We start from the raw sequence: 24,602 nt of genomic DNA on the forward strand, positions 1-24,602 counted from the left end.
CAGAAAGGAAACAGACCTATGTCCCTCGAGTTCTGGACTCCCTGACCCCAGGGAAAAGACCTTGCCTATTTACCCTATCCATGCCCCTCATGATTTTATAAACCCCTACAAGGTCTCCTTTTTATATATGAGTTTGCTTGCACTCATATTTCATCTCCTCACCCTTTATTTCTTTTGAATTATCCTCGATTGATTATTAAAGTGTTCCCAAATCTCTGGCGTCCCACACACCCTCATCACATTGTCTGATTTTACTTTTGCTTTTATGCTGTTCCTGACTCCCCTTGTCAGCCACGGTTGGCTAGTGCTCTCCTTAGAATGTTTGTTCTTCTTGGGGATGAAAATAGTGAAAACACCTTCAGCTGCCTGGGCCCAATTCCCGGCCGGCACATTTCATCATCTCATCCAGCTTTCCTCCTTTAAGACAATCCTGTCTCTTTGACCAAATGTTTGGCTCATCTGTCCAAACACCTCTATCTGTGACTGATAGCCTCATAATCCAGAGGGACAGGCTAATGATCTGGGAACATGAGAACATGAGAACCAGGAGCAGGAGTAGGTCGTCCGGCCCTTGGAGCCTGCTCCACCATTCAATAAGATCATGGCTCATCTTTTCATGGACTCATTGGTGTATAAGTCAGTGTGCCAAACTATCACTGTACCCTCCTTGTCGGCTGGTTTGATGGTGAGGTTAGGGTCGGAGCAGAGGGAGTGGAGGGCTGCGTGTTGTGAGAATGAGAGGTTGAAGTGGGTCTCCTCTAAATTGGGGAGACGGGATGCCCACTTGCTGAGTGCTTCAGGGAACTTCTCCGGGGACCCCCGCACCAACCAACCACATCAGACTATGGCCAAACACTTCAACTCCCACTCCGCCGAGGACATGCAGGGCCTCCTCCATTGCCATTCCTTTACCACCCGGTGTCTGGAGGAAGAACACCTCATCTTCTGCCTCGAGACACTCCAATGTGGATTTCACCAGTTTCCTCATTTCCCCCCCACTCCCCAACCTTATCCCAGTTCCAACTTTCCAGCTCAGCACTGCCCTCATGACCTGTCCTACCTGTCCACCTTCCTTCCCACCTGTTTCCTTTACACCCCACCTCCATCTACCTATTGTATTCTCAGCTACCTTTGCCCCAGCCCCACCTCCCTCCCATTTATCTCTCCACCCCGTAGGCTCCCAGCCTCATTCCTGATGAAGGGCTTTTGCCCGAAACATTGATTTTCCTGCTCCTTGGATGCTGCCTGGCCTGCACCACACTCTCAACTGATAAAGGTCAGTGTCCTGTATGCTTTCCTAACTACCTATTAACCTGTTTAACCACCCTCTGGAATCTGTAGGCAAGCACCCACTATCCCTCTGTTCTTCTGAGCTTCTTAATGTCCTGCCATTCATTGAGTCCTCCCTTGTCTCCTTCCTTCTTCCAAAGTGTATTACCTCACACTTATCAGGGTCAAATTCCATCGGTCACAGATCTGCCTGGAAGTATATATCAACAATATCCTCTTCACCATGAACCACCTAGCCAATCTACGTGTCATCCAAAACCTTACTTACCATCCCCCCACCTTTTTATTTATGTTATTTATAAATAAACACAAACAATAAGAGACCCATAGTGATCCCTGTCGTATGCCACTGAACAGTCACACAAATAGCCTTCCACAACCACTCTCTGCCGCCTGCCATTAAGCCAATTTTGGATCCAGCTTGTCAAGTAATTCTGGATCCTATGAGCTTTCACCAACTTTATCAGTTTCCAACAGGGGACCGTGTCAAAGGCCTTGCTGAAATGTATACAAACGACATTAACTGCAAAACCATCTATACGAGTAACCTGGCTTGATAAAACATCTTTTGTCTTATTTTGGTTTTAATGAGGTGGTCTGTAACTCAGACAGAAGCATAGAATGATGTCGGTTTTAACCAGAAGAAATGAAGGTTTTGTATAATAAACCTTACTGTATTTTTTCCTTCTCATTGGAGGACATTGAAATAGGCTTGAGCAGCTCGAGAGGGGAGTGGGTCTGTTGGGGATCACAAGTGGAGGTGATGGTGGGGTTGAGTAAATCAGTCACTGCAGAAATGTTGTGGTGAATGGAGGGTCAAAGGCCTGGATAACGTTTTTTGTTTTGAGTGTGTGGTTATCAGTGAATTGGGGAATAGTTCTTTTTCCCCAAGGAGGGATACAGAAGGCCGCAGACCTGGAATGTGAATGTGGGATGTAGATTAGGGTTAGTGATAAGAGCTGGCCTTCTTTGTGATGGAAGGATGAGGATGAGAGGACTAAGGTCGGGTGAGACAGCAAGACCAAGGTGGTGGCCAGGAATCATGGTTGGAGAAATGACTGAAACTGACAGTCAGGACAACCAAGGAAACTTCTAGAAAGATGATTATTCCTCACATATAATCAATACTTTGCAATATTAATTACTGATACACAATAAAGCAAACTTCAATCTGTCTTTTCATTCCTCAAATTGATATAATGAGGAGATCACAGCAGGTCAGGCAGCATCTATGGAGAGACAGCGAGCAAATGTTTCAAGTCTAGATGACTCTTCATCAGATTGTATTTGAAAAGAAAGGGCCGGCCCACAAAAAAGCATCAAATTTGGCAGTAATTACCTCGAGGTAAAAGGTCAAGTTACAATCACCACACACCCCCAAATTTTGGACAGCCCCAGTGTCCCAATGGATAAGTCACTGGCCTCCCAAAACCAGGATTGTGGGTTCAAGTCCCAGCTGGGGTGGAACAAAGTTTGGTCAAGATACAAACCTCAAAGCCCTTTCTCTCAACATTGTTTGATCTGAATGTGGCAATCTGGGCAGTTCCCACTCAGCCGCTTCTCACTCTGTCACTTACTTTCCAGTGACACAAACCAATGTAATACTTCTCTCAAGCTGAGCAACATCGCCATCTCACCCCAGTTCCCAGACAAATCCTGTCCCTTCAGATGCTGTCTTCAGTTTAGCCAACACCCCACAATCACTACTTTGAAATGCCAATTGATCAAGTGTAAAATTCTATTGAGAGATTTATGTCAGAAAGGATTTTTTTAATTTCAAAAATATAATTCATTCATAAAATAATTTGATGGTTTGTACAGTTGGTCATGCCATACATATGTAAAGATTTACATACAGAAATCAGAATTTTGAAAGACCCAGTATATCCCATGGACAAAACCAACGTCATCGACAAAATTCCATGCAAGGACTGCCACAAACACTACGTCGGACAAACAGGAAGAAAGTTAACCACCAGGATACACGAACACCAGCTAGCCACAAAAAGACACGACCCTCTCTCCCTCGTAGCTGTACACACGGATGAAAAAAAACACCATTTCAACTGGGACAACACATCAATCCTGGGACAGACTAAGCAAAGACATGCCAGAGAATTCCTAGAGGCCTGGCATTCCAACCACAACGCCATAAACAAGCACATAGATCTAGATACCATCTATCAACCCCTCAGAAAACGAACAGCAAATGACATCACCACAAACCCCAGGAACCCCATCCAGGAGAAAGATATAAATAGAAAGTAGGAGACAACAGCTTCGCTTCACTTGGAGGTCGCTACTGATGATGTTACTGAGCCAGGTAATGAAACGTCTGGATATCAAACCTACAGCTCAGTGAGCAAACCTACACCCTAAACCTCAACCTGAGCTACAAACCTTCACAAACTTTGCAAACACCTGTTAGACTCTAACCTGCTGTTGTGTGGTTTCTAACATTGCACACCCCAGTCCAACACTGGCATCTCCCAATCCAGCCTTTCTCTGGTCTGACTGGCTGGGGCAGGGCTGGCCGCCAGGTTCGAATTGGGTAATATTTAAAATGTCAGGTTCGATTACCCTATTCAGAGAAAAAGGAACCGTCGACTAATATCGAGAAACTGTCAGAGAAATTACCCAATACCCAATTCAGCTTCTCTGTCTAAACCTGCCACCTATTTTCAAAAGCACTGTGTCATTTTGTTCCCTTCCCATTCATGTATCTACCTGGATACATCTTCAACCTAGGGTGTACCCTACAACTCTGCAGGAAGCTAGGGAAGTGATTGCTGGGCCTCTTACTGAGATATTTGTATCATTGATAGTCACAGGTGAGATGCTGGAAGACTGGAGGTTGGCTAACGTAGTGTCACTCTTTAAGAAGGGTAGTAAGGACAAGCTAGGGAACGATAGACCAGTGAGCCTGATGTCGGTAGTGGGCATGTTGTTGGAGGGAATTCTGAGGGACAGGATGTACATATATTTGGAAAGGCAAGGACTGATTAGGGATAGTCAACATGGATTTGCGTGTGGGAAATCATGTCTCACAAACATGATTGAGTTTTTTGAAGAAGTAACAAAGAGGATTGATGAGGGCATAGTGGTAGATGTGATCTATATGGACTTCAGTGAGGCGTTTGACAAGGTTCCCCAAGGGAGACTGATTAGCAAGGTCAAGGGTCACAGAATAAAGGGAGAACTAGGAATTTGGGACAGAACTGGTTCTAAAGTCGAAGATAGAGGGTGGTGGTGGGAAGTTGTTTTTCAGACTGGAGGCCTGTGACCAGTCGACTGCTACAAGGATCAGTGCTGGGTCCTCTACTTTTTTTCATTTACATAAATGATTTGAATGTGAGCATGAGAGATATAGTTAGTAAGTTTGCTTATGACACCAAAATTGGAGGTGTAGTGGACAGCAAAGAAGGTTACCTCAGACTACAACAGGATCTTGATCAGATGGGTCAATGGGCTGAAGCGGCAGATGGAGTTTAACTCAGATAAATGCGAGGTGCTGCATTTTGAAAGCAAATCTTAGCAGGACTTATACACTTAATGGTAAGGTCCTAGGGAGTGTTGCTGAACAAAGAGACCTTGGGGTGCAGGTTCATAGCTCCTTCAAAGAGGAGTCGCAGGCAGATAGGATAGTGAAGAAGGCATTTGGTATGCTTCCCTTTATTGGTCAGAGTATTGAATACAGGAGTTGGGAGGTCATGATGCGGCTGTACAGGACATTGGTTAGGTCACTGTTGGAATATTGCGTGCAATTCTGGTCTCCTTCCTATCGGAAAGATGTTGTGAAACCTGAAAGGGTTCAGAAAAGATTTACAAGGATTCAGAAAAGATTTACAAGGATGTTGCCAGTGTTGGAGGATTTGAACTATAGGGAGAGACTGAACAGGTTGGGGCTGTTTTCCCTGAAGCGTCGGAGGCTGAGGGGGTGAATTTAAAGAGGTTTATAAAATCATGAGGGGAGTCGATAGGATAAATAGGCCAACTCCTTTCCCTGGGGACATAGTTTAGGGTGAGAAGGTCAAAGATATAAAAGCAACCTCAGGGGCAAAGTTTTGACTTAGAGGATGGTACGTAAATGGAATGAGCTGCCAGGGGAAGTGGTGGAGGCTGGTACAATTGCAACACTTAAAAGGCATTTGGATGTGTATATGAATAGGAAGGATTGAGAGATATGGGCCGGGTGCTGGCAAGTAGGACTCGATTAGGATGGAGTATCAGGTTGGCATGGACGAGTTGGACCCAAAGGTCTGTTTCCATGCTGTCCATCTGTATGACTGAATAAGCGTGTGCAGCATGGCCAATTTGGGCCGAACAGGCTGCCACCATTCTGTAAAGTTGTATGATTAGATGACAGCATCCACCGTCTCCTTTGGCCTGGAGCAGGTGGTGAAGAATCAGTGGACAGAGCTGAATATAATCTGTTGAATAAATTGTTGAAAGAGGCACTTTGAGCAATACTGGAATAGGCAGTAAATAGAGGGAAATGGAGCAAATGCGGACGCAGATTTGGTTATGTGAAGGGCTTGGTCCTCTTATGAAAAACTTTGAACACAGCGGATAAAATAAGACGTACGGCATTATCTGTCAATTTGGGTGAAACTGAATTGAACATCGGTGCGGGGGACATAGGGAGACGTATGAAGCGCAAGCGAGCCTCATCTACTGATAGATCTGCTTTTTGTTTGTAAATCAGGGGAGAGCGCGAACGCAGTCCCCCACTAACACAAATTTTGCAGTCGAGTATCCCGCATTTGGGGACATCGCAGGCGTCAGCACATCCGAAGTGCAATGGGATAGCCTCGTCCTGGGAGAACCTTTTTTTTATTTCAAAAATATACTTTATTCATAAATGATTTGATGGTCTGTACATTGGATCATGCCATACATATGTCCATATTTACAAACACAGATTCGACTTTATCCTTGTCCTTTACAATCCTGTGCATTTTTTCGATCTTGTATATATACATATATTTGGCTGAGGCATCAGCAGAGCCCAAAAAAACGTCTGTATGGGCCCCCTGTTCTTCTTTAGGCAGGCCGATCTTACACGGTGGTCTTTCCCCACCGCGCCTTGGCGGCAGCTGCCCCAAGCTTCAGCGCGTCCCTCAGCACATAGTCTTGGACCTTGGAATGTGCCAGTCTGCAACACTCGGTCGGGGTCAACTCCTTCAGCTGGAAGATCAACAGGTTTCGGACCGCCCAGAGAGCGTCCTTCACCGAGTTGATGATCCTCCAGGCGCAGTTAATGTTCGTCTCGGTGTGAGTCCCGGGGAACAGGCCGTAGAGCACGGAGTCCCGCGTCACGGCGCTGCTCGGGACGAACCTCAACAAGCACCACTGCATTCCTCTCCAGACTTCCTCTGCATAGGCACATTCCAGAAGGAGGTGTGTGACAGTCTCGTCCCCCCCGCAGCCACTTCGAGGGCAGCGTGCGGTGCGGCAGAGAGTCCGGGCGTGCATAAAGGATCTCACAGGCAGAGCCCTTCTCACCACCAGCCAAGCCACGTCTTGGTGCTTGTTGGAAAGTTCTGGCGATGAGGCATTCTGCCAAATGGCTTTGACAGTCTGCTCAGGGAACCGCTCGACAGGATCCGCCCTCTCCTGTTCCCGAAGGGTCTCAAGGACGCCACGTGCTGACCACTTCCTGATGGACTTGTGGTCAAAGGTGTTTTTCCTCATAAATTTCTCCACGAAGGACAGGTGATACGGAACGGTCCAACTACTCGGAGCGTTCCGCGGCAGCGAGGCCAGGCCCATCCTTCGCAACACCGGGGACAGGTAGAACCTCAGTACGTAGTGACACTTGGTGTTTGCGTACCGGGGATCCACGCACAGCTTGATGCAGCCACACACAAAGGTGGCCATCAGGGTGAGGGTGGCATTGGGCGTGTTTTTTCCCCCATTGCACCGGTCTTTGTACATTGAGTCTCTTCGGACCCGGTCCATCTTTGATCTCCAAATGAATTGGAAGATGGCCCGGGTGACTGCGGCGGCACAGGTCCTGGGGATAGGCCAGACCTGTGCCACATATAGCAATACTGAGAGGACCTCACACCTGATGACCAGGTTTTTTCCCGCGATGGAGAGCGACCGTTGCCCCCATCTGCCTAGTTTCTGTCTCATCTTTCTGATCCGCTCCTCCCAGGTCTTGGCGCACGCCCCAGCCCCCCCGAACCAAATACCCAGCACCTTCAGGTGGTCAGTCCTGACGGTGAAGGGGATAGAGGATTGGTCGGCCCAGTTCCCGAAGAGCATGGCCTCGCTCTTGCCTCGGTTTACCTTGGCCCCCGAGGCCCGTTCGAACTGGTCGCAGATGCACACGAGTCTGTGCACGGACAGCGGATCCGAGCAGAAAACAGCGACGTCATCCATGTACAGGGAGGCCTTAACCTGCAGCCCCCCGCTGCCAGGAATAGTCACCCCTCTCAGGCTCGCATCCTTCCTGATGGATTCGGCAAATGGCTCTATGCAACACACAAACAAGGCGGGTGAGAGGGGGCATCCCTGCCTGACTCCAGATCTTACAGGGAAGCTATCTGATTCCCACCCATTGATTGAGACTGCACTGACAATGTTGGTGTAGAGCAGTCTGATCCAATTTCCGATTCCCTCCCCAAAGCCCATTTTGGAGAGGACATCCCTCATATGTATGCGATATCCTGTCAAAGGCTTTCTCCTGGTCCAGGCTGATGAGGCAGGTGTCCACCCCCCTGTCCTGCACGTAGGCGATCGTATCCCTGAGGAGTGCGAGACTCTCAGAGATCTTCCTGCCCGGTACAGCACAGGTTTGGTCCGGGTGGATCACCGATCCCAGAGCAGACCTGACCCGGTTGGCGATGACCTTTGACAGGATTTTGTAGTCTGCATTTAACAGTGAGATCGGTCTCCAATTTCTAATTTCCTCCCTCTCCCCCTTCCGCTTGTAGACGAGGGTGATGATGCCTTTCCTCATGGATTCACTCATGGTACCTGCCCGGAGCATACTGACATACACCTCCAGCAGGTCCTGGCCGATCAAGTCCCAAAGAGCGGAATAAACCTCGACCGGTAAGCCGTCGCTTCCGGGAGTTTTATTCTTTTCGAAGGACTCGAGGGCCTTGGTCAGTTCATCCAGAGATAGCGGCTGGTCCAGCCTCTCTCGTGTTCCGTCATCTAGGACCTCCGTGATAGAGGACAGGAACGACTGGGAGGCCGCGCTGTCGGTCGGCTTCGAGTCATACAGGCTGGCGTAGAAGGATTTGCTGATCCTCATGACGTCAGCCTGAGATGACGTTACCGAGCCATCTTCTTTCTTCAGGCTGCTGAGCACGGAGCTCTCTTTGTGCACCTTCTGGAAGAAGAAACGTGAGCACGTCTCGTCCTGCTCCACCGAGCGGACCCTGGACCGGAAGATTATCCTGGAGGCCTCCGAGGCAAAGAGCGAGGCTTGCTGGCCCTTCACCTCCTTGAGGTCCTCCGTGACATCCACCCCCATCGTCTGCAGAAGGAGCAGGTTCTGCATACTTTCCTGGAGCTGGGACAGTTTTCCCCGCCTCTCTCTCGCCTCCTGGACACCTTTGAGGATAAAGAACCTCTTGATGTTCCCTTTTACCGTTTCCCACCAGTCCGCTGGAGACTCAAAGAGGGGCTTCACGGTTCTCCAACCTGCGTAATCCCTCTTGAGCTCTTCGATGTTTCCCGGGGTCAACAGCTTAGTGTTCAGTTTCCACGTTCCCTTGCCCGCCCGCTGTTCGTCCTGTAGGTGACAGTCGGCCAGCAGGAGGCAGTGGTCAGAGAAGAACACCGGCTTGACGTCGGTGGATCTGACCGAGAGCGTTCGGGACACAAACAGGTAATCTATCCTTGAGCGGATAGACCCGTCTGCCCGTGACCAGGTGTATCTACGCTGCGCTCCGTCTGCAGGGGCGCTGAAGACGTCGTGTAGCTTGGCGTCTTTGACCGTTTCCATCAGGGCCCTGGACGTAGCGTCCGGTTTACTGTCCCCCCCGCCGGATCGTCCATCTGCATCAATGATGCAGTTGAAGTCTCCGGCCAGAATGACCGGCCTGGACGTAGCCAGCAGCAGTGGAAGCTGTTGCAGGACGGCCAACCGTTCACTCTTACCCACTGGGGCGTACACGTTGATTAGTCTCACGGGAGCGTTTCTGTATTTAACATCCACGACGAGGAGGCGCCCGCCCACCACCTCCTTAACCTCGGAGATGGTGAAGTTGCCTCCCCGCAACAGGATACCCAGGCCGGAGGCGCGGCTATCGTTGCCCCCCGACCACACTGACGGCCCGTGGGCCCACAAGCTCGACCATCTCCTGTAACTGCTGAGGTGCGGTATCCCACACTCCTGCAGAAACAGGATATCGGCTTTGACGTTGGCCAGGAAGGCCAGCGTTGAAACACATCGCGTAGCCGCTTTAATGCTACGTACATTTACGCTGGCAATTTTAAACCCCATTTTAACAGTTTGCGGGGTTACCAGTGTCCATTTTCTTCTGGTCTTGCTCCAGTGGGGTAGCTGCGTGCATCCCCGTGGTGACAGCAAACTGCTGGACCTTCCCAGGGCTGAGGTAGTTGTCCGGCTCCACGCTGGAGTCATTTCCCCGCTCTGGTGTCATCGTGTCGGACCCAGGGTCCTCATCGCCCCGTTCTCTATCTGACAGCAGGGCTGTCACTGGGACGCTGCTCCCAGTTCCCTGGAGCTGTGGGCCGGTGGGTACCCCTTGGTTCTCACCGGGTAGGGGGAGGCCTTCACCCATCCCCTCAGAGGGATCGTCTTTTCCTTCTTGGGCGGTGTTGCCCTCCTTTCTCCCCACGGCGCTCTGCCTCTTCCTCCGGAGGCGACCCTTCTTGCGCCCGTCCTCACCCTCGGAGGAGCTGCCTGTATCCTCCTCTTGGAGGTGTCTCTTCCCCCTTCGCTTGGTGGCTTTGGGGCCCTCAAGAGGTTTCCTTTTCCTGTTTTTAACGATAATCCACTGCTCTGCCTCCTTTGATCCCTCCTCTTCCATTTCCTCCGTCTGTCTTGCAGGAGCTTGGGTCGGCTGCTGCATCTCCCCGCTGTCTGCTGCCTGCTCCTCTACAACTTTCCCTTCCTTCTGGGTGCCTCCAGGTACCGTTCCTTTGCTGATTCGCGGTACCTCGTTAGACTTTGTTGGTCCGCGGCTCGTGTTGCCACCTCCGGCCATCTGTGCGTAGGTGGCGGCTCCTCGTCTTGGGCAGGCCTTGTACATGTGGCCCGCCTCTCCGCACAGGTTGCAGCTCTTTTCCTCCCGACAGTCCTTTGTCAAGTGACCCTCCTGTTTGCAGTTCCTGCAGATGGTCACTTTGCAATCCACCGCCACGTGTCCCGACTTCCCGCAGGTTCGGCACACTTTGGGCTGCCCTGCATATGTCAGGTAGCCTCTGCTCCCTCCGATTGCGAAGCTCGAGGGTGGGTGGAGGATGTTCCCACTGTCATCGGCCCTCAGAGTTACCCTGACCTGCCGCTTGGCTTCTCCCTCAACTTGGACGTACCTTCCCAGGAAGGTCAGGACATCAGCTGCTGGAACGTAGGGGTTGTACATATGGATTATAACAACCCGATTCCTCTGTGCAGGAAGCACACACAATGGGGTCGCCGACAAGTTGGAAAACAGCGGCTCCCCTTCCTTCTCCTTGAAGACCTTCAGGAGCTGTTCTCACTGCTTCACGCTTCTGAAGGTCACATCGAAGTAGCCTGCCTCAGGGAAATCCTGCAGGCAGTACACGTCCGCTGCTGCAAGGCCGCAACACGCGGGATACAGGGAGCCGTATGAAGCACAAGTGAGCCTCATCTACTGATAGATCTGCTTTTTGTTTGTAAATCAGGGGAGAGCGCGAACGCAGTCCCCCACTACCACAAATTTTGCAGTCGAGTATCCCGCATTTGGGGACATCGCAGGCGTCACCACACCCGAAGTGCAATGGGATAGCCTCGTCCTGGGAGAACCACCTTGGTGATCATGGTATCTCCCCTGCCAGGTAAGTATGCTCAATATTCTCACTCGCTCAAACCCAACAACAGCCCATACCTCTCACACTCATACTAACTGCGTGTTCGAAAATCGGAAATACACCTCTCTTTGGTTCCCTGTCTGTGAAACAGCGCAATTTCTGACCTGGATCACGGAACATCCGGAAAGGCTCATGTTTCACTGAATATGACACTCACGGGGCGCCCTGAGAAGCTGCGCTAATTTGCATTTCGTCCTGAAACAAAGACGCTCCGCCCCTTCCCCGCCCACTTCAGACTGACGCCTCTTTCACCAAAACAAGTCGCCAGAAATCGCTCATGTACTTGAAGCTCTCTGTTACCAAACACTGTTTACAATGTGAGGTGAACGCGAATAAAAGCAATTTTTAAGCTTTGCTGGTGAAACTTAAAGGATATTTTGAAATCGCTTTTTCCTAATCCCTACAAATTGAACAAATCTTCTTTTGTGAAACTGCAGCTTTGCAATCTTCCCCCCTCTGTGTTCCACCATGCAAATCAATTCCTTCAGGAGACGTCACCGTTAAAATTAAAGGTGACAGGAACAAGTAAATATTTCTCAACGCTCTTTGGATGTGACATTAAACTGAGAGCACCACCTTTTCTGGATGTACATTCCACGTTTTCAACACCCTCTGTTGTTTCGAAAAACAGTCTCCTGTGATTCAAATGTAAATATTATTTTCATATCTGTCTTTGATTTGCTTGCTTACTGATACTAATAATGACACATGGTTATTATGGTTGAAGTACAAGATTAGATTCCCTACAGTGTGGAAACAGGCCCTTCAGCCCAACAAGTCCACACAAACCCTTGGAACAGTAATCAACCCAGAACCATTTCCCCTCTGATGCACCCAACACTTCAGGCGATTTTAGCACGGCTAACTCACTTAACCTGCACACCTTTGGACTGTGGGAGGAAACCCACACAGACATGGGGAGAATGTGCAAACTACGCACAGTCGCCCGAGGCTGGAATCAAACCTGTGGCCCTGGTGCTGTGAGGCAGCGGTGCTAACCACTGAGCCGCCGTGCTACTCCCATGTAGGGCCTCTATAAAACCCACCTGTCCTTCTCATTTCCAGAGCAACTTTACAGTTCTTTAATGCCTGTGCCCTCTGTCTTTGAGAACGCAAGATAATTTTTAATTTTTAAAATTATCCTTTGTTCATTAAAATGTCTTTACATATATATGGTGGCTCAGTGGTTAGCACGGCTGCCTCACAGCACCAGAGACCCTGGTTCAAATCCAGCATCGGACAAGGCATCTCTTATTTGTGAAAGATTGCATTTTCAGAGGGTGATAAAGAGGTTTATACTACCCTGATTATAGTGGGACAAACTGAAGATCAGGCTGTTCTTCCTGCTCCCAAGGTTTCTGATTCTTGGTGCTAATGTTCTCTCTGGAGTGTGTGAGGGAACCCCTCTGATCGGAGTTGTTTTATTTCACAGGAGGCTGGAAGAACACAGCAAGCCACGCAGCATCAGGAGGTGGAGAAGACAATGTTTTGGGTCTAACCCTTCATCAAGACTGGGCTTTGAACTAGTTATCTGTTTGGTGTAAGAATGTAATTAGCATAAATTAGTTACTTGATGTTAATTGACATTCTATCTCGGGAAGACTGTTACAAAAGACAGCATTGGATATTGTAATTTCCCTCCTGACTGAGCGGACCCGAGGAGCCGAACTGTCTCAATAGCAGTTCGACTGAAACTCAGATCTACTGTTCCACCCGAAACCTTGCAGCATTGTCCTGTCAACACCGATCCAATCAATCAAGTTGAATGGCCTGTGTATCTGTCTGACTTGATCCAAGTGAATGCTGCAAGCTTCCTGCCTTCATACCACAGTTCCCACTGTCCTATTAAAACCTATTCCATATCATCAATCATGGTAACAGGTGTGCATACCTGTTGGTCTGGCCTGATCCAACCTCAGTTATCCAGTTTTCCCAGCAGGCCATTCAACTGGCCAATGCTGTTTTCAGAATCCCAAAAGAGCTGTATTTTCTTTAAAAAGGGACAAGATAGCAGACGATGACATATCCCTCCCAGATCGTCTCAACACCATCTATGCTCGCTTTGAGCAGAATTTCGGTGGAGAGGTAACACCTATTCCGACCAGTCCTAATGAACCTATCCCAACAGTCACCGCATCAGAGGTCAGATCAGTTTTCCTTCGTGTGAATCCAAAGAGAGCGATGGGACCAGATGGAGTACCAGGCCGACATCTTCCAGCTCTCCCTGCAGCCAGCCACTCTCACTGCCTGCTTCAAGAGGGCCAACATCATCCCTGTGCCTAAGAAGGCTCGTGCAGCATGTCTCAATGACTACTGCCCTGTGGCCCGAACATTGGCGGTCAGGAAATGCTTTGAAAGGCTGGTCATTGCATTAGTCAACACCAGCCTCCCCACTACTCTTTGACCCACTCTGATTTGCCTATTGGACCAACAGATCCATGTCAGATGCCACATCACTTGCCCTTCACTCCTCCCTAGAACATCTTGACACCAAGAACAGCTATGTAAGAGTCCTGCTCATTGACTACAGTTCAGCCTTCAACAATATTATTCCCTCGAGACTGATTACTAAACTTAGTGATCTCAGACTGAGCCCCACTCTCTGCAACTGGATCCTCAGTTTCCTGATCCACAGGCCACAATCAGTGAAGACTGGGGACAATATTTCATCTTCACCAACATTCAACACTGGATCCCCCCAGGGGTGCGTACTCAGTCCCCTACTGTACTCACTGTATACCCATGGCTGCATCGCCAAATACCAGAGTAATGCCATTTACATATTTGCTGATCACATCACCACAGTCGATTGAATCTCAGTTGGCGACAAAATTGGTCACAGATGGGGAGGTGGAAGACCTTGAAAAATGGTGCCCTGAGAACAACCTAGCTCTCAATGCCGGCAAAACCAAGGAACTCATTATTGACTTTCGGTGGGATGTTACTCATGCCTCCCCCCCCTACACATTATCAGCACAGAGGTGGTACGAGTGGAGAGTGTCAAGCTCCTGGGAGTGGTCATCCACAACAAGTTTTCTTGGACACTTCATATGAATGCACTGGTTACAAAGGCCCAACAATGTCTCTTCTTTCTCAGGCAGCTGAGGGAATTGGGCATGACGGAAAATACTCTTGCCATCTTTTATTGGTGCACCATCGAGAGCATTCTGTCTGAATGTATCACCACCTGGTATGGCATGTACCATTCAAGATCGGAGACAGTTACAGAGTGTGGTGAACTCCGCCGGACAATCACAAAGGCCAACCTCCCATCTGTAGAATCCATCTACCAGACCCGCTGTCAAGGAAAGGCCGCCAGCATTCTCAAAGATCCATCCCACCCTGGCAAGGTTTTGCTCCAACCTCTGACCTGGGTGTGTGGAACACTAATGCTCCTGCTAAGAGCCTGAACATAATCTAGCAGGGCTTTCCAATCCAGCCTTTCTCTGGTCTGACTGGCTGGGACAGGGCTGGCCGCCAGCTTCGAATTGGGCTATATTTAAAATGTCAGGTTCGCTTCCCCTGTTCAGAGACAAAGGAGCTGTCGACTAATATCGACAAACTTTTTTTTAATTTCAAAAATATACTGTATTCATAAAATATTTTGATAATCTGTACAATTAGTCCTGCCATACATCCTTAAATATTCCATTTCTTGGTAGACAGAGACAGAGTAATCATTCATATATACAGCTCTGTGCCATTACATATTTAGCTGAGGCACCAGCAGAGCCCAATGACTGCATGGGCCCCCTGTTCTTCTTTAGGCAGGCAGATGGTACATGGTGGTCTTTCCCCACCGCGCCTTGGCTGCAGCTGCCCCAAACTTCAGCGTGTCCCTCAACACGTAGTCCTGGACCTTGGAATGTGCCAGTCTGCAACACTCAGTCGGGGTCAACTCCTTCAGCTGGAAGATCAACAGGTTTCAGACCGCCCAGAGAGCGTCCTTCACCAAGTTGATGATCCTCCAGGCACAGTTAATGTTCGTCTCGGTGTGAGTCCCGGGGAACAGGCCGTAGAGCACGGAGTCCCGCGTCACGGCGCTGCTCGGGACGAACCTCGACAAGCACCACTGCATTCCTCTCCAGACTTCCTCTGCATAGGCACATTCCAGAAGGAGGTGTGTGACAGTCTCGTCCCCCCCGCAGCCGCTTCGAGGCCAGCGTGCGGTGCGGCAGAGAGTCCGGGCGTGCATAAAGGATCTCACAGGCAGAGCCCTTCTCACCACCAGCCAAGCCACGTCTTGGTGCTTGTTGGAAAGTTCTGGCGATGAGGCATTCTGCCAAATGGCTTTGACAGTCTGCTCAGGGAACCGCTCGACGGGATCCGCCCTCTCCTTTTCCCGAAGGGTCTCAAGGACACTACGTGCTGACCACTTCCTGATGGACTTGTGGTCAAAGGTGTTTTTCTTCATAAATTTCTCCGCGATGGACAGGTGATACGGAACGGTCCAACTACTCGGAGCGTTCCGCGGCAGCGAGGCCAGGCCCATCCTACACAACACCGGGGACAGGTAGAACTTCAGTACATAGTGACACTTGGTGTTTGCGTACCGGGGATCCACGCACAGCTTGATGCAGCCACACACAAAGGTGGTCATCAGGGTCAGGATGGAATTGGGTGTATTTTTTTCCCCGTTGCCCAGATCTTTATACAGCGAGTCCCTTCAGACCCAGTCCATCTTTGATCTCCATATAAACTGGAAGATGGCCCGGGTGACTGCAGTGGCACAGGTTCTGGGAATAGACCAGACCTGTGCCACGTATAACAGCAATGACAGTGCCTCCCACCTGATAACCTGGTTTTGTTCCCGTGATGGAGAGCGATCGTAGCTTCCATCTGCCCAGTTTCTGCCTCACTTTGCTGATACGCTCCTCCCAAGACTTGGCGCACGCCCCAGCCACTCCGAACCAAATACCCAGCACCTTCAGGCGGTCGGCCCTGATGATGAAGGGGATCGAGGATTGGTCGGTCCAGTTCCCAAAGAGCATGGCCTCGCTCTTGCCTCAGTTTACCTTGGCCCCCGAGGCCCGGTCAAACTGGTCACATATGCACATGAGCCTGCGCACGGACAGCGGATCCGAGCAGAAAACGGCGACTTCTTCCATGTACAGGGAGGCCTTAACCTGCAGGCCCCCGTTGCCAGGAATAGTCACCCCTCTCAGGCTCGCATCCTTCCTGATGGACTCGGCAAATGGCTCTATGCAGCACACAAACAAGGCAGGAGAGAGAGGGCAGCCCTGCCTGACTCCAGATCTGACTGGGAAGCTATCTGATTCCCACCCATTGATTGATACTGCGCTGACAATGTTGGTGTAGAGCAGTCTGATCCAATTGCAGATTCCCTCCCCAAAGCCCATTTTTGAGAGAACATCTCTCATATACCTGTGTGATATCCTGTAAAAGGCTTTCTCCTGGTCCAGGCTGATCAGGCAGATGTCTAACCCTCTGTCCTGCACGTACGCGATCGTATCCCTGAGGAGTGCGAGACCCTCAGCGATCTTCCTACCCAGTACATCACAGGTTTGGTCAGAGTGAATCACCGACCCTAGGGCAGACCTGACCCGGTTGGCGATGACCTTTGACAGAACTTTGTAACCCACATTCAACAGTGAAATAGGTCTCCAATTTTTGAGTTCCTCCCTCTCTCCCTTCCGCTTGTAGACGAGGGTGATGATGCCTTTCCTCATGGATTCACTCATGGTACCTGCCTGAAGCATACTGACATACACCTCCAGCAGGTCCTGGCCGATCAAGTCTCACAGAGCGGGATAGAGCTCGATCTGTAAGCCGTCAGTTCCGGGAGTTTTAATCTTTTCGAAGGACTCAAGGGCTTTGGTCAGCTCGTCCAGAGATAGTGGCTGGTCCAGCCTGTCCTGTCTTCTGTCGTCTAAGACCTCTGTGATAGAGGGCAGGAACGACTGGGAGGCCGCGCTGTCGGTCGGCTTCGCGTCATACAGACTGGCATAGAAGGATTTACTGATCCTCATGACGTCAGCCTGAGATGACGTTATCGAGCCATCTTCTTCCTTCAGGCTGCTGAGCACTGCAGAGAAATTACCCAATAAAGCAGACAGCACACAACCAGATCGGGTGAAACTGACAAGCTATTTAGTCCAAGTGATTAAGATTAAAGGTGCCAGGTACAAGCAAAGATTTCTCAACATTGTTTGGATGTGAGCTTAAACTGAGAGCACCATCTTCTCTGGCTGAACATTCCACGTTTTCGACACCCTTTGTTGCTTTGAAAAACAGTCGCCTGTGATTCCAATGTAAACATTTCCACATGGCTTTGATTTACGGGACTTGCTTACTTACACTAATAACAGAACGTGTTTTATCAATGAGATGTGCTTATGATCGTTGAAACACAAGATAGATATCTGATTAGATTAGATTCCCTAGAGTGTGGAAACAGGCCTTTCGGCCCCAACATGGCCATACTGACCCTGTGGGAGAAATTAGCCCAATAAGGCAGAGAGCACACAAACCAGATCGGGTGAAACTGACAAGCTGTTTATTACAAGCGATATCGTTGGAAGAGAAACTGACGAGTCTGACACAGAACTGACAGTCTGTACAGGGAGATCAAGGGTTCCCTTTCTCGAGCTGAGGATGAAGCCAGGTTTTATAGGAATCTTGTACAAAAAGATGAATGAAAATGGGGAAAGATACAATGCATCTGGAAATGGAGTAATCTAGTTACAATGATGATAATTGAAAAACAGTTATCGGATGAATGTCCTGAATCTCGATACAATGCAACATCCTGACAGTATCAATGGGATCAGGAGATTCCAGCTCTTTGCAGGTTGGTGAGAATGTCTCTTCTGAAACAGTAAGGGGCTTCCATTGTTCCTGTCCTGGGAGCAATGTCCTTGGTGGTGTCTCTCCATCTGACCTGATCTTTGTGGGGCTTTGGTATTGCTGTGTTATGAGACTGCCCTCGGGGTTGTGGGAGGTTCGCAATCTGCTTTGAGAGCACAAGATTTCTTTTAGTTTTAAAATTTATACTTTATTCATAAAAATGTCTTTCCAGAGATGTGTTTTCTCACAAGTGCAGGGTACAGGAGCAGATCAAAGAAACTATTACATATTGGAGTTTTACTCTAATCAACAAACAAAAGGCATCTCTTAGATTAAATTATTTACAGTATTAACACAGGCCCTTCGGCCCAACAAGTCCACACCGACCCTCTGAAGAGCAACCCACCCAGACCCATTCCCCTACATTTACCCCTTCACCTAACACTGGGGGCAATCTAGCATGGCCAATTCACCTAACCTGCACATCTTTGGACTGTGGGAGGAAACCGGAGCACCCGGAGGAAACCCACGCAGACACGGGGAGAATGTGAAAACTCCACACAGACAGTCACATGAGGCAGGAACTGAACCGGGATCTCTGGCGCTGTGAGGCAGCAGTGCTAACTACTGCACCACCGTGTCACCCACAAGATTGCATTTACAGAATATGATAAAGAGGTCTCTATTACACCGATCATAGCGGGTCAAACTGAAGTTCAGGCTGTTCTTCCTGCTCCCAAAGAAGAGTTGAAGCATAGACTATTTCTAAATGGGGAGAACATTTGAAAACCTGAAGTGCAAAGAGACTTGGGAGTTCTAGTCCAGCATTCTCTCAAGGTCAAACTTGTAGGTTGAGTCAGTAGTTTTGAAGGCAAATGCAATGTCGGCATTTACTTTGAGACAAACAAATAACAAAGAAATTTACACGAACAGGCCCTTCAGCTCTCTAAGCCTCTGTCGATTCAGCTTCTCTGTCTAAACCTGCCACCTATTTTCAAAAGCTCTGTGTTGTTTTGTTCCCTCCCCATACATGTATCGACCTGGATGCATCTTCAATGACGTTGTTTTTCTAGCCCCTACCACCTCCACTAACAATGTGTTCCAGGCACCCACAATCTTCTGCCTGATGAACTTTCCACATATCTCCCCTAAACGTTGCCCCTCTCACTTTGAACATGTGACCCCTAGTGATTGAATCCTCCGCTCTGGGGAAAAGCTTCTTGCTGTCCATCCTGTGTCTACTTCTCATGTTTTTTAGGCCTCAATCAGGGCCCTCCTCAACCTCCATCTTTTCAATGAAAATAATCCTAATCTATTTAAACCTCTCTTCATAGTTAGCCATGGTCCACATTCTTTCGGGAATGTTGGGACCAGAATGTAGAATTCCTCATGTGGCTGAACCAAAGTAGACAGCCACCCCAGAGACAGGACAGTCAAGTGGACAATGGGAACCCCAAGGAGAGCTCCCTCAGCCCCATGCCTGACTCGGAGAAGGGAGCAGACAGAGCTGGCGGCCGCCTGGTCCCTGTGCTCGGCACCGTCTACCTGAGCCTGGGGCTGTCAGTGCCCACCACAGCCCTGCTCATCATCTACATCCGATGTGGAGCCGAGCCAGAGCAGCCCGAGCAGGTGAGAGAGCGGGAAGGGAAGGGAGGGAAACACGTCACCGAGCCTGGCGCTGGTGGAGGCGCTACACAAATGTAGCTCTTCCTTGTTGTTTAGAGGAAGGTCATTTGATGTTTGACATTGCCCCGTTTACACCAGAGCTTTCCTCGTTATAAATTGCTGCCGCTCGGAGTCAGGGCAAAGGAATCTCTCGGGAAATCCCGGGAATGGCACTGAGGCCAATTGGGAAGCTTGGTCCCTGAGTGGTCAGCATGTGGAGCATCCCATTGGCCTCAGTACCCTTGGAGAGGAAGGAGGGGGAGGGGGATGGGGTACCAGGATGGCTGCAAGGACCCCATCACCAGCCGGGGATGACCTTGAGAAGATCCCAGTCACCACTTAAGGGACTTAATGTCCTCCATCGCTCACCTGTGGGAGCTCAGCCTTTGGGGGAGGAGGGGGTGGTAATGTAAAATGGGGAGGATCAGGAGGGGGACCCGGGGGGAGGGAGACCCCGAAGAGGGTGTACTTGAGAACCCGGAGAGCTGATCCTAGCCAGCGATGCCCACATCCCCATGAATGAATGTTTAAGAAGCCCCTCCTTGTGGGCTGCCATTGCAATGCCCCTCTTAAACACTTTCCCTCCCAGAGTTAACCAGGTTCATCAAAGGGACAGACAGAACTAAACACAGTGCTCTCACTGAGAAAGCGGAGTTTGAGCCATTCGCTTGCCTTTATTGGTCAGTGCATTGAGTAAAGGAGTTGGGAGATCACGTTGGGTCTGTACAGTCTGTTCAGCCACGACTGGAATATTGCATTCAATTCTGGTCTCCCTGCTATAGGAAGGATGATGTGAAACTTTAAAATGTTCAGAAAAGATTTACAAGGATGTTGCTGGGGTTGGAGTGTTTGGCCTACAGGGAGATGCTGAACATGCTAGGGCTGTTTTCCCTGGAGTGTCGAAGCCTGAGGGGGACTTTATAGAGTTTCATAAAATTATGAAGGGCATGGATAGGGTGAATAGTCAAAGTCTTTTCCCTGGGCTGGAGTGTCCAAAACTAGATGGCAGAGATTTAAGGTGAGAGGGGAAAAATTCAAAAGGGATCCATGGGGAATTTCCTTTTTCATGCAGAGGGTGGTGAGTGTATGGACTGAGCTGCCAGAGGAAGTGGATGAGACTTGAACAATTACAACATTTAACAGGCATCTGGGTGGATATGTGAATAGGAAGAATGAATATGGATGTGTGGCAAGTGCTGGCAAGTGGGGCTAGATTAATTTAGGACATCTGCTTGGTGTGGATGAGTTGGACCGAAGGGTCTGTTTCCATGTCGTACGAATAAGACTCTATCTGAAAAGTGCTGGTTCCCTTTTGTTGCTTTTGTTGTTCTCACTGCTGCTTTGTTATTTCACATTAAACAGCGTTGTCTGCTTCGTTTGACCTACAACCCTACTTTTACAGTGGTGTATATAAACTGCAGGGTCTCTCCCTCCCCTCTGTGTTCCTGCAACCTCCCTCAGACTGGGTTGGGATGGGCTGTTCAGGCTGAGTTTCTCAAGCTGCCTGTCACCTCTGTGCAGACCGAGGTGAGGCAGTGATGTCTCAGGGTGAAACTGGGAAACCACAGCCTCCCGTTGTATTGACCGTGGGCCAGCTTGGGAGGCTCAGAGAGAGAGAGAGACTGCAGACAGAAATCAGAGGAAGCTGCTGGCAGGTGATCACAGTCTGAGATTGGGCGAGAGTGAGAACTGCAGATGCTGGAGATCAGAGTCGAGAGTGTAGGCCTGGAAAAGCACAGCTGGTCAGGCAACATCTGAGGAACAGAAGAATTGATGTGCCAGGCAAAAGCCCTTCACCAGAGTCTGAGATTGCTCAGTCCCTCTGCAATCTGAGAGCTCCACATGGGAATACAGACAGGAACACTGTCTCCAACCCTGAGCCCAGCATCTCTCCCGCTGGATCACTCTGTCAGTTCTCTGAATTGTTCATCTGTCGTGGGGGAGGTTCAGATGTTGCTTGATATCACTCTGAGGTGGCGCCACAGTCTGCCCATTCTGCGCACAGCAAGATCCAAATAACAGGAGGGCGGGAGTGAGCTGACCATTTCCTTTCTGAGTTTCTCTTTAGCATCGGGGAAGATATTGATCAGGTTCATTGCACTGAGCTCAGGGGAGCAGCTGAACCCACTCTCGCTTACTGTGAGGACTCAGCTTTTCTCTCCCATGATTCCTGCGTGTTTTCCAGGAACCTGCAGACAGGGAAAGTGAGACTTCCTGGGAATACGCTGTGCTTTCTGTCACCAGCAGAGGTGGATTCAGGTGGCTTTGGGTTTGAGGGAAAGGGTCCCACTGCAACAGCACCTCGGGAATATTCTGTTAATAGCTGGAGAATTCCAAGTGCCCATCCTGAGGTGCAGTGAGAGATGGGGCCTCCATGGGTCGTGCTCTCTCCCCTCGAAGTGGGAAGGTGGTGGGTTCAAGCCCCATTCCGGGGAGGGTGGTCAGTGCCCAGGGTGAGCCGCTTTGAAGTGTCTTCTCTCAGAAGTGGCCTCTCTCAGGTTGTCAATGATCTCCCTTGCTCTTTTTTACTCAGAAAAGTGACAAGGCAGGAATTCAAGGAGATTGCTCCACCTCACAACTGGTTCCATTTTAACACAGGAAGAAATACCAGACAGATTAAACAACAAAGACAGATCTTCCCTTATTACATGATAGATACACACCAACACTTAAAAAACCTCACAGCTTCAATTCGATGTTATTCCCAAAGAACATGACTCCACTTGTGAATCTGCTCCACTCACCTTATCCAGTCCCTTCAGGAACATCTTCAGCCACTTTCCAGCTCTCCTGTCCTTGAGCCCACGACCTTGGTCAGACAACAGACAGGCTCACAACCAGGACATGAGAGAGAATTCATCCCCAAGGATGGAGTTCGAGGCTCAGACCAATGTCCACCCCAGTGACCCCCCGTCACCAGTCTCTGCTCTTTCTCCCTTCAATGTCTGTTCTTTTCACAAATAAATGGATCCCGCTGTGTGAGTCGAGCTGGACAAACCCGGACCTCCCTAAGTCATCCTGGGCCCTGAGTGCCCTGTCCCTGGGCCTTGCTCAGAATGGGACACATGGGCCTGGGGTTTTCAAGCCCAATGCTTTCAGCTGGAGAAGAGGATGAGGCGTGTCCCCTTCCTTCAGGACAGGGGAATCCAGAACCAAGCCGAGCCAGGCCAGGCTCCTGTTCCCCGGATGGCCCTCAGACTTCACCAGGGAATCCCAGCACCAGGCCCGGGTTTGCTCCAGCCGTTTGGGGCGGGCGCAGGCTCTGGCTCGGGCTCTCGCGCAGGCGCGACGGTTAGATTCAAATTTGAATGTGCGCTCGCGGGCGGCGGTGACGGTTGAGATGGCGGGAACGGTTCTGATGACAATAATGGCGGCTCTGGGCGGGCGAAGGGAAAGCCTGGGATCTTTCTGCACTCTCTATCTCCTCTTCCCCATTTATTTAAGGGAGGGACGGAGCGGCATCATGATGGAGGGTCGAGTGAGTTTGGGAAGTGGGGCATCTGGAGCCGGAGCTGCCTCTGGGATATTTCTCTCTCACTCACTCTCACTCTCACACACCGGGGTGAAAGGCTGTGAGCTCAGACCAAGCGGGAAACAGGCATCTGCTGGAAACAAGACGTGGGCGATGAGGCTGAAAGGAAGCTGCTGGAGCCCGAGCCCCTGGGTCTGAAATGGAGAGGTCTCTGAGCTTGCCCAAGGTGAAGGGTTACAATCCCAGGATTGAGGGGGCACCGTGTCTTCATGGAGGGTCTTGGGAGGAAAATATCACCAGATGACAACGGATTGAAATGTTCTTCATGACTGTTTCAGGAGGTTGTACAGGATGTTGGTGAGGACACTTCTGGAGCAATGTGTTCAATTCTCGTCCCCCTGCTGTAGGATGGATATTATTAAACTGGAGAGGGTTCAGAAACAATCTACAAGGATATCACACAGACTGGAGGGTTTGAGTTACACAGAGAGGCTGGACAGGTTTTTCACTGGAGTTTTGGAGGCTGAAGGGTGACCTTTATCGAGGTTTATAGATCATGAGGGACATGGATAGGATGAGCAGCAAAGATTTTTTTTCCCCTTAGGGTGGGGGAGTTCAAAACTAGACAGAGAGGTTTAAGGAGAGAGGGAAAGATTGGAGAGGGACCTGAGGTGAAACATTTTCACACAGAGTGAGGGTCGTGTATGGAACGAGCTGCCAGACAAAATGATACAACGACAACATTTAAAGGGCATTTGACAGGGGCATGAATAGGAAACAGTCAGAGGGTTATGGAGTAAATGCAGGCTCCTAGGACTTGTTCAGTTTGGGAAAGATGGCTGGCATGTTCAAGTTGCTGTATGCGTCTATGACAGTGATTAGTGATGTGAAAAAACATGGTGATGGTAAACAGGAATATGAGACAACAATTGTATAAATACAAGTAGAGAATGATGGGAAAACACTGGTAGGGTCAGTGCAGAGAGAAACAGAAACTGAATGTGGAGTTCTGAACGAGAGACAGATTGGACTGAAATGTTAATTCTGTTTCTCTGTCCACTGACTCTACTATACTTGCTTTCTCCAGCGCTTTGTTTTGTACTTTAAATCACCACAATCTGCACGATGTTGGTTTAATATTATTATAGTAATGTTAAATGCAATGAAAAGATGCATCAATAAGAGATTCAAATGGAAACTGCAGAAGCATTCAGACACAAAATCGATCTGCATGAAGAATATAGAGGGACGTAGAGTACAATTCGCAATTTCAAAATGGGATCACGTTATTGGGATTGCATTATAGAACCTCTAATAGTTAGGTGGAAAT

The 24,602-nt window shown here is 49.5% G+C and overlaps 1 long non-coding RNA gene and 2 other non-coding genes across 3 annotated transcripts; all 3 read right to left on the reverse strand.

The window, feature by feature from the left end:
- Window positions 1-5,992: 5,992 nt before the first annotated feature.
- On the reverse strand, window positions 5,993-6,155 carry LOC140455813 (U1 spliceosomal RNA). Its single transcript, XR_011953059.1, has one exon. It is a non-coding gene; the product is annotated as a U1 spliceosomal RNA (small nuclear RNA).
- Window positions 6,156-11,139: 4,984 nt separating this feature from the next.
- LOC140455871 (U1 spliceosomal RNA) lies at window positions 11,140-11,303 on the reverse strand. The gene has a single exon (XR_011953089.1). It is a non-coding gene; the product is annotated as a U1 spliceosomal RNA (small nuclear RNA).
- A 6,525-nt stretch (window positions 11,304-17,828) lies between these two features.
- On the reverse strand, window positions 17,829-23,930 carry LOC140455227 (uncharacterized). The gene is made up of 2 exons (XR_011952798.1): window positions 22,545-23,930; window positions 17,829-18,298 (listed from the first exon to the last, which is right to left on the reverse strand). It is a non-coding gene; the product is annotated as an uncharacterized lncRNA (long non-coding RNA).
- Between the last annotated feature and the right edge of the window lie 672 nt (window positions 23,931-24,602).

The sequence above is a fragment of the Chiloscyllium punctatum genome, chromosome 30 (assembly GCF_047496795.1).
Source record: "Chiloscyllium punctatum isolate Juve2018m chromosome 30, sChiPun1.3, whole genome shotgun sequence".
Taxonomy (NCBI): Eukaryota; Metazoa; Chordata; class Chondrichthyes; order Orectolobiformes; family Hemiscylliidae; genus Chiloscyllium; species Chiloscyllium punctatum.